Consider the following 10,456-nt stretch of genomic DNA (forward strand, 5'->3'; position numbering starts at 1 on the left):
TACATATTAGGCCTAATTTAAACTGATTTAGTATGCAATATTTGTAGTACGCATGACCTTTATACGTTTAATTAGCTGATATACAAGATTAACTACAGTAAACACAATTTAATTGATTTACTCTTATACTTAAACATTTAATTATTTACTTGGTTGAAACGCAATAAAACTTGGTTTACCTTTGTTTGTTTACTTTTCTAATTAAAAATTCAGAATGCCCAGATGTTCTATTTTCATTTCCACCTAAACAAATCTAGATTTTTTGCCTAGCCATTACTGTGGCACGGTAAGACCTAGGCACGGGACCGATTTGCTTTTTCATTTTGATGTCTACATAGGCTAAAAACACTATTGGTTCGAATTGTTATATGCATATGTGTGTCCGTGAACACAATAATGCGATTAGTTTTGGTCCGATTTTCATGAAATTAGAGTTGAAGGTTTAGGGCGTGAGAAACTTGAATGAGTTTCAATTCCAAAAACTGCAAATTTAAAATTCCCATGCCATTTTTATGGAAATTAAGTAAACTTTTGTAGTTTGCTTGCTTATAGATATATGTCGCCCAAAATTTGGTTAATTTATTTACTTCACCTATAACTAAACATTTTGTAGAAAAACACTTTTACTTAACCCCATAGCAGCAAACCTAATTACTTTAAATCATAAATCTAATGTTATGCAAACTGGGAAATAAATTTTTAGTAGGAATCCAATTAGGGAAATTGGAATTTTGCTTTGTCAGCAGGTTTGCTGCAGTGGGGGTGTTTTAAATTACAACTGTGTGTATTTTAACACAAACATGAATTTGGAATTAAAGTAGACATGTTTGATTTTGAAAGTATAAATCAACATGACTAAAAATCCGGGACAGTCAATTGTTTTTAAAACTTAAGGCTCTGTCACACATGGCGAGTTTACTCGCCGCAAATAGAGTAGCGGCTACTAATCGCTGTGTGTGACATAGTAAGAAGCGGCGAGTGAGGAAAGTCGAACATGTTCAACTTTTGGGGCAAGTAGTCGGTAGTAGCTAACCTTGAAATCGACGCTGTCCCCACTTGCCATGTATCTTTAAGCTATTTCCAGTTTTTTTTTCATGAAATTGCCTTCCTCTTAAATTTATCTTTTTTATATACCAGTGGTGATACTATATCCAACAACTCATCAAATTTTGGAACGGTTATCCTCATTATTTCAAAATATGATTGGGGGCCTTCATTTGCTAATTCTTTCATTAGTATTGACTAAAGCACCCTCTCGTCTTCCTATCAACTCCCGAACCCGTTTATTCTTCTTCTTGATTTTTGCACAGATCACTACGCAAATCCGCAACATACGTCTTAAAGCCTCCCTCCTTAATACCAAAGATTACATTTTCCTCAGCACAGTAATTTATTCTACACAACCAGACTGAAGTAGCCGCTACAACTCGCCATGTGTGACTGGAAGTGTTTTTCAAGCCTGCGAGTACAAGTGGCGACTAAAGTAGCGACAACTAATAGCGGCGAGTTTATCAGCGAGTAAACTCGCCATGTGTGACAGGGCCTTTGAGGATTGTCACCATCCACCAGCCGAGACATTCCTTATCATGGAATAGGTAAATTCAAACACAATTTAACATAAATACCATTGTGATTACGCACACTGTATCGGTTTTTTAAAACTATAAACAGTAAATTTTTGCACATGGTTTAGAATTAAAGGGACACTAGTTGTATCATACAAGTGCCGCAGAGTGTCAATAAGAAGTTATAAATGAGTGAAAGTAAGACAAAATCGCTTATAATTATCTAGAAATAAAAATTAAATTGTCATAATTTTACTAAAAGTTAATTTTGTACCCAGGATGGGCACATAAACAGAGTCTTTATTTAAATTTTTCTTATCTTGTATTGTGATACAGTAGAACCCCTCATATCCGGCCACCACGGGACCAAGCCCCTGACCGGATAACGATTTGGCCGGATAAACCAACCTACTATGAAAATGACAATTCATACCTAATAATAATAGGTAATCATATATATGCAATCAAAAGTATCATTTAATTCTGTTCTGGGATCATTTTTAGAAAAATAAACATGTTTGTAAAAAGGGAAAAAAATATTTGTAGGTTAAAGTCATTAAGTAATGAATATACAAATATGATGATTCCAGGTAACAAAACATATTAAATGGAAGTAAAAATGACAATAAATTGTACTTAAAGATCATTAGGACTTAAATGGTACATGCATTTCTACTCAACATTCTTAACGATTTTGTGAAATACAAAAATTAATGTACTCGTACTGTACTGTACTAAACCCACTTTGGAAATAATCAACCAACTGATCAGAGGTTAAGCCTACTAGCTCAACTGAGTATAGTTACTCAGCAAATAAATGTATAAACAAACAGATAAATAGTGAGAACAATTTATTTTATGACTTGAGCAGTCACAAAGACTAGTGCTTGCATCTAAGTGTCTATAAGCTGTGAGAAAAAAATTTTGATTTTGGCTTCCTGGAAGGGGCCGGATAAACAGAGGACCGGTAAAACCAAGGCCGGATATGAGGGGTTCTACTGTAGGTCTATTGACCCATAATTATTATGTTTACAAAATAATGTGAGTTCATAAAGATTTGAGTTCTTTGAATTTTACTCTGGTTCGGTAAATGTTTCTTGGGCAATACTCTTATCGTTCCAGAAACATTTCCCAACAATAATGTTTAAGTGTAGTGTTAAGAGTGGACTAATTGATTTAGCCTGAAAAGAAATTGATGGAGGATGGCTTATGTTGAACCGTGATAACCCATGCCTTATCCATTGTCAGTTTATTTTAAGTTTTTTGGTGCGATTCAAACTAATAAGAACTGTTTTGTGGATTTCAAAGACCTTAGAATACCCAATTCAAGACGCTAACAGTGTTCATCGTACCAAGATAAGCTCAAACAAGTACAACAAATGTAATTGCTATAGCAATCACTTAAAAACATTGGAAATACAGTAAGGCCCGGCGCATATTGAGACACAGTCGGAGCAGCGCAGCGTAGTGCAGCGCAGGGCAGTGTTTTGTAAACCATGTGTTTGCTAGGAAACGCGCATATTATGGCGCAGCGCAGGGCAGTGCAGTCCCGCACTTGTGGTCGAGTCACAAGTGTCTGTACCGCATTGCTCACCTGTGCCGGGTTGATTAGTGTTTTGTGATGGATCTAGAGGATAATTAATAGAAATTGTGCCAACTTTACGATTTCCACCAAGGCCTTGTAGGTGTCGTGAAGGTAGGGGGAGGCAGGATCGCGGAGTAGGAGGCGCCGCGCGTTTGGCTTTGATGAGGGCCAGGGTGTTAGGGGGAAGCCTGAGAGGGGTCCGAAGGACTCTCTTAACTGAGACTGAAGAGGTCTTTGCAGCAATGATAGCTGTGGTGACGGAGCTGTGGAGTAGGGGGGGGGGGTGGAAGGTGAGTCAGAGGTGCTAGTGTGTCAGTGAGTGCCTGAGTGTAGTGTTCCCAGTCTGCATTTCGGTAATCAGTTATCACCATAGCGTCCTGGGTGTCAGTTTTTAAGGGGAAGGACGTGATCTTCAGTTCGAAAAGGAGGGGGATGTGGTCTGAGCCTATGTCGTAGCCGGAAGAGATGTTTCTGATTTTCCTGGACAGGGAAGCTGAGGACATGAGTTTGTCAGGGGACGTTGGATGTTGGCCTACGTGAGACGGGTACCTTGTGGGTGGGGTCATGTGGTGGACCAGTTGGGAGTCAAGTAGGAACTGGAACAGTAGCCTACCCAGGGCCGTGGTAGTGCGGTCACCCAGGGCCTGATGGTGGCAATTGAGGTCAGCTGCTATGACCAACCTCGGATGGGTAGCAGCGGCCTGAGCCATTAGGTCTACTATATCAGGGGTCAAGGGATTGCCATAGAGGGTCAAAAGCATGATCGGGGTTTGGCGGGGGAGGTGGATTTCGGCCATGAGAGAGAAGGATGGGTCGCCTGGAAGTTGGTGAGGACGAACCTCTAGGTCAGAGGTCTATGGGCAATAATGGCTAGGCCACCGAGTTTGGGAGATGGTCCCGCCGGAGCAGGGTGAAACCAGGAATATAAGTAGGGATGGTGGGGGAAAGTTTGGTTTCATTCAAGGTAAGAATGTCGATATCATGGTCAACGGTCAGGCTAATGAGTTGGGAGCGTCTGGCACGGAAGGAGTTCAGGTTTACGTGGCAGACGCGGAGGGAGGATCTATTCTATTGGACCACTACCATTAGCACGTCTTCTGGAATTGGTGTTAAAGAAATTATAGATAATAACTCAGAAAAAGTGGACTTGGTATTCTCATTCATTTACTCACTCAACTCAATATTTATTTACATTTTTGAAAGTAAACACTAACATTTTAATAATTAGAAAACATATGACTTAAATAAAGAAATTATGGTAAAGTCTAACCATTCTCCGCCCCTTGAGATACCCTGTATCTCAAGATCAGTCCGTTGGAATGACAATCAGTTTTGAGATGGATCGTTTGATTATTCCACTTGTCGTTTTTAAGGTGACCACACGTACTATTCCATCAGTTCCTGGATGTACTTCTTCTACTCTGGCAGTGTGCCACTTACATGGAGGAATATTTTCTTCCTTGATGATGACTAGATCTCCGACCTTTAAATTCTTTGTTACCTCCGTCCATTTGCTTCTTTGTTGTAAGTTATTTAAATATTCTAGAGACCACCTCTTCCAGAAATGTTGATTCATTTGTGTTACAAGTGTCCATCTTTTTACGTGATTAATTTTATCACCAGTCAAATCTCGGTTAGGAACTGAAGTTAAAGGAGCAAAAATAAGAAAATGCCCAGGTGTAATAACATTTAAGTCTCTTGGGTCATTAGACATAGCGGATAGTGGTCTTGAATTAAGGCAGGCTTCGATTTCAACCAGTAAAGTGGAAAGTTCTTCGAAGTTTAACACTTGATCGCCCATTACTCGAGTTAGGTGAATCTTCATAGATTTAATTGCTGACTCCCACAATCCACCAAAGTGTGGTGATGATGGAGGAATGAAGTGCCAGTTGATACTTCGTTCTTGAGAAAATCTCAAAATTGAATCAGACTTGAAAATTTCACGTTGTAGTTGGTTATAGGCACCTTTAAAATTGGTTGCGTTGTCAGAATACACGTCGTTAGGAAATCCTCTTCGACCAACAAATCTTTTGAAAGCGCTCAAAAAGGCATCTGAAGTTAAATCGGAAACTAATTCAATGTGGACAGCTTTGGTAATCAAACAAACAAATAGTGCAACATAACTCTTTAAGAATACTTTTACTCTTCCTCCCATCCTTTTTGTAGTAATAGGACCGGCAAAGTCTATTCCTGTTTTACTAAAGGCTCTTCCAACATTGACTCTGGAGATTGGTAAATTACCCATTATATTGGAAGCTGTTGACGATTTGTACCTGATACATGTTGTACAACTCCGAATAACTGACTTTATTTCATTCTTGATGTTAATAATCCAATATTTTTGTCGTATTACATTCTGAACCAATTGAGTGCCAGCATGTAGATGTCTGATATGTTCATTTCTAATCAGAAGTTTTGAAAAATGATGCTTTCCTGGCACTAACAATTGATGCTTCATGTCAAAAGGTATATTTGCATTTGCTAGTTTAAACAAACGAGAAAAAAAAAAAATTTTCATGGTACTTGACTGAATAATCCTTTTAGGTGAGAATTTACAATCAGCCTTTTGTTGTCATACACCTGAGCTTTAGAATGTCCCAGGCCTCTAAATAGTTTTGATCTGTAGACGGAAGTGACTGCAATAGTTGGTGTGCCTCTCCTTTTAGGCAAGATTTGAGATAGAATAGCTTTTGGATGTTTGGAAGCGACTGGTTGTCATGGACAATAGATATATTGAAGGCCATTCCTCAATATGCCCATTAAATGATGGTAGATGTAAATTAGGTAATTTGACTTGAGGAATAGGGTCAACCGTAACACTTTGTTGAATAGAATTAACCGAAGGAACGGGAACTAGATTAGACACATTAGTTTGATATTCCCCTAGTAAATTTAATAATTTAGCTTTAGTTGCAAAATAATCATTTTCAAAAGCTCCTAAAATGTCATCATTTGCTTGTTCCTCATCTTACTGTTTATTTCTTCATGAATTTGAAGATACCGATCAAATAGTTTATCAAGCTTTTCTTGCCTTACAATCAGGTTTGCCCTATCTGTACTGGTAATACTCACATTTTCTAGGTAGGTATTGATTCTGGTAAGGGATGATTTCACTGTACTCCTCTGTTTTAATAATGTTGTTACTCTTTGCTGGCTCATATCGCGTGGCGTAGAAGGACCATAAAGAAATTATAGATAATAACTCAGAAAAAGTGGACTTGGTATTCTCATTCATTTACTCACTCAACTCAATATTTATTTACATTTTTGAAAGTAAACACTAACATTTTAATAATTAGAAAACATATGACTTAAATAAAGAAATTATGGTAAAGTCTAACCAGGTGTGGATAACATTAAGTCCAGATCCTACAGCCTGCAAGATGGTGCGTTTGTCAAACAGAAGGTTGGTAACGCCGTTCACCACATCACTCACACCCTGGCGGTCCTGGGCCGGGGTATGGGGTGAGGATCAGAGAGAGGAGGGCGTTAAAGGTCCTTTTGAATCCCTCACTGATCGTGGTAAGGAGGGTGTCATGAGAGGTGCTGAGGTCATCGTGGGTGACATAGGCTGCAGACGGGGTGTGGTCGGTGTGTTGTTCTGAGGTCTGAGTGGGGGGAGGTCGGAAAGACGCAGGTTCTAGGGGCTAAGGGCAGGGGCCGTGGGAGGGATAATCCTCACAGGAGGGGCGGCCAGAGGATCTTTCGGGTCCTAAGGGTAGCGTGGGCACTGGCGCTGACCCATGTTGTGGCCGTACTTATTGCAGGTGGCGCAGTATGGCCTTGAGAGGTCATGACCTTCATGGGCACACGCCTTGGCACCTTAACAAGACATGCCACAGACACGGCACATCGCCTGGATTCATGTGCATTGTGGAGCCTCGTGCCCGTACATGGGGCAACGACCACACGGCCCGATGAAGACGTTGCGAGAAGTAAAGGCCTGAGCATACCGAACACGGGAAGTGGGAGCAACGTGAATTTTCTAGTTCCAAGAAATAAAGTCGCAGGCAGAGCCGTATTTCCCAAATGGCGGACTCTCGCCGTTAACGTAGTCGACCATTGCCACTTCGAAGGCTGCGGCCTTAACCTATAGAGTTAAAGGTGGCCGTGGGTGAAATGGATTGGCCACTGCTAGGGTTAAACATCCATTTTATTTGAGAACTTTTTTCAACGAAGCTATCATTCATAGAAAAATTATTTGTAGCTCTTTAGTTATACATTGAGTTCAGTACGTCATGAAATACTGTACATTCGATTCAGTCAAGTAGGGGTCAGTGGAAGTTTTTTGGTCCTGTACTATTGTATTATAAATACAGCCTCATTTGGGTCAAGCACAAAATATAGTAAATTAATCTTCAATATCAAAAGTTAGTAAGACTAATATCACAGACAATAGATAACTATGGGTTATTCATTGTCTGTGCTGATATGCATGGAATTTCAGATTGGGGAAAAGAAGATCTCTGTCACGCTCAGGCAGGACAGCCTTGTAGACAAAAACGATTTTCTTTTACTGCATGCTGAGTTTTTTGGGCACCTGGTGGACCACAACCACCTTTAACTCCAGGTCACAGCGTTCGAAGTGACAACACACTGTGTTACAGCGGCTTTTTTATGGGCAAATAATGGGTATTTGTGTTTTTCTTGAATATACAAAAGCTTGGTTACTGGGCTATGAAAATAATGATTCCATTTAAAATGTATTTAAATAGATTTTCAATTTATATATTGTTTTGGTTTATACCACTATATGTTTTGCTTTTAATTGTGTAATAAATGTACACTCATATTCATAAATTTAAATGAAAACTTGATTAAATGAGCGGGTGTCACTTGTCTGCCATGCATGGGACGTCTGGCCAACTGGAGCTAAACAACACTAGGTACTTGCGACGTTGCCAACTCTACCAGGCTGTTTCCTATAGAGTTAAAGGTGGCCGTGGGTGGACTGAGTAGCTGTTATGGTGATTATATATTTCTCATTACTATAGAGAATGGCATTGGCTGTACAGGTTATTAATTAAATATGTGTTTAAGGAACATGTAGTCCTTAGTCGCTAACAAGACTACAAGATCGTGCATCTATCCTACATCCTTCACTCATATTTGGGTTAAAAAACGCAGTGGCGTACCCATCTTAAAATGATTGCTAATTGATTTGCATTTTGAGATAAAATTGTTTGCTGCAAGAGAGTAATTGTCAAGGGTATTGAATGTGATGATGAGCGTAAATGTTGTTTTCATCCAGACTGTGTCAAACTCTCTTCTACGGATTTCAAGCTGAAGGATTGACTGCCAGGCTACTTGTGACCCTCTTCAGGAACTAAATGATAAATTGACCATATGGTCCTTTTAAAGTTCAATACATTGGTAACCATCAAGGACGAAACCAAAGTCGTTACAAGTAATATCGAAACTAAAGTAGAATCTCTTGCTACTAAAATAGATATAACTTTGAACATCGCATTGTTGCAGTCGAAAGAAAATTGGAAAATCTAGTTAATATTGCTGACAGAGTTGATTGCCTGAAATCCAAATTAAGCTCCATCTTGGCCGTTTTCCAGAATTCCTCAGCAAAGAACCCTTTGCAGCAATGGGGTGGTTCACGGCATTAATACTAAAACACTAAAATTATAATTGTATACCTGTTTTAGCGAATTTACCTATAGGGAAGTAGTTATTACCGTAGGTGGCACAGTAAGACCTTAGGTCCGTGACCGATTTACTTTTTCATTTTGATGTCCCCAGAGGCCAAAAACACCATTCGTTCAAATTTCTATATATGTATATATTTTCTATACATGATCTGTTGACAGAATCTGCTGATACAACTTACGAACGCATAATTTTTCAATTGGCTCTGCTGTTTGGCAATCATAAGCTAAGTTGAATCATAGATAAAACATACACCTCAAGGAGTATGTTTAATCTATGGTTGAATAGATAAGTTGAAATAGTATGGCTACATGGTAGTTCATCCAAGCCAGCTTTTTGTATGCAAACAATAAAAAGGAAGAAGAGTCTCCTAGTATAACCTTGCTTCCGATTACTTGTATCCTCAGCGCTTTGAATATTGTCTCACTCCATACTACTTCTTCGTTCTTCCGACATTCAAGCCAGAGAAGACATTCTTTTATTCTTTGTTCCGCGTCTAAAGTAGCGTCGAAATCAATAATAAAACAAATAAGAAATAATTATAAGAAAATCGTTAAAGTGCTGTGTTTGTTATTAGCACAAATCAGTGACCTTACCACCACCTAAGTAGGCCAACCACCAAGTAAGTAGTACCATTATAACCATTAGTAACAATTAGCAACCATTAGTAAGTAGGCCTAAGTATAATTATATTTTATTTATAATGTATTCCGAAAACTTTTTATGATCCAAGATTCGTTTATGAATATGACATCACCCTTAAATAAATGGCCTTATCCTGAAAGCTACACCGATATAAGTTAATGGTTAACTAGGGCCTATAGTTTTTAGCTCCCTTTTTAAGATCCTGTGTACCTTATTGTAACAAAAACCTGTAGGCTACTAGATTGATTACAGCTACAGAAGATAACTTAGGCCTAACTTATTTATTAAACTTGATGATGCTTGTTTTACAAACCAAGGCAGCTAGCCCTAGGCTCGGTATAGGCCGAGAGTCTAGTAGGGCAGCGACCCAGGGATGAAATTTTAGTAGGTTTTAACTTAGTGGGAAAATCAAGGAATTTTATCATCTGGTTAAGTTAGGGGTGCTTTAAAAGACAAGGCTGACTGTTAATTTTTAACAATATTTATGAAAAATAAGCTAACTTAATATCCTAATAGCATTGCCTAAGAAGAATGTCTACCTATGCTATCATGTCTTAGGCTACTTAATCCTTGTAAATAATGTTGATTAAAGCCGTTGTACTTGTATAGGCTATGCCTTTTTAGCTTAAGTATGTAGGTTGATAAGGCAACTAAGATTAACTTACCCTATAATTTATTAACACCCCCGCCGCAGCAAACCTGCCGACTAAGTGTCTTTCCATTTATCTGAGTTGATTTTCAATTAAATCTATTTAAATAACATTAGGTTTAACGTGTACCTAGATTTGCAGCTACAAGGAAACTAAATAAGTTTAAAGTGTGATTTTTTGGTAAAATATTAATAGCTTAAGATAGTATAAAATAAATAAATTTGCCAAGTTTGATTAAAATAGATCAATAAACAAGCAAAATACAACATATCACAATAAATATTATCTATACTTAAGAATAACATGGGAATTTAAAATTTAAATTCTTTTGAATTTTCTCTGTTACAGCAGAA

The sequence above is a fragment of the Macrosteles quadrilineatus genome, unplaced genomic scaffold (genome assembly GCF_028750875.1).
Source record: "Macrosteles quadrilineatus isolate MER2022 unplaced genomic scaffold, UCM_ALF_1.0 Scaffold_7__1_contigs__length_78375512, whole genome shotgun sequence".
NCBI classification, from domain to species: domain Eukaryota; kingdom Metazoa; phylum Arthropoda; class Insecta; order Hemiptera; family Cicadellidae; genus Macrosteles; species Macrosteles quadrilineatus.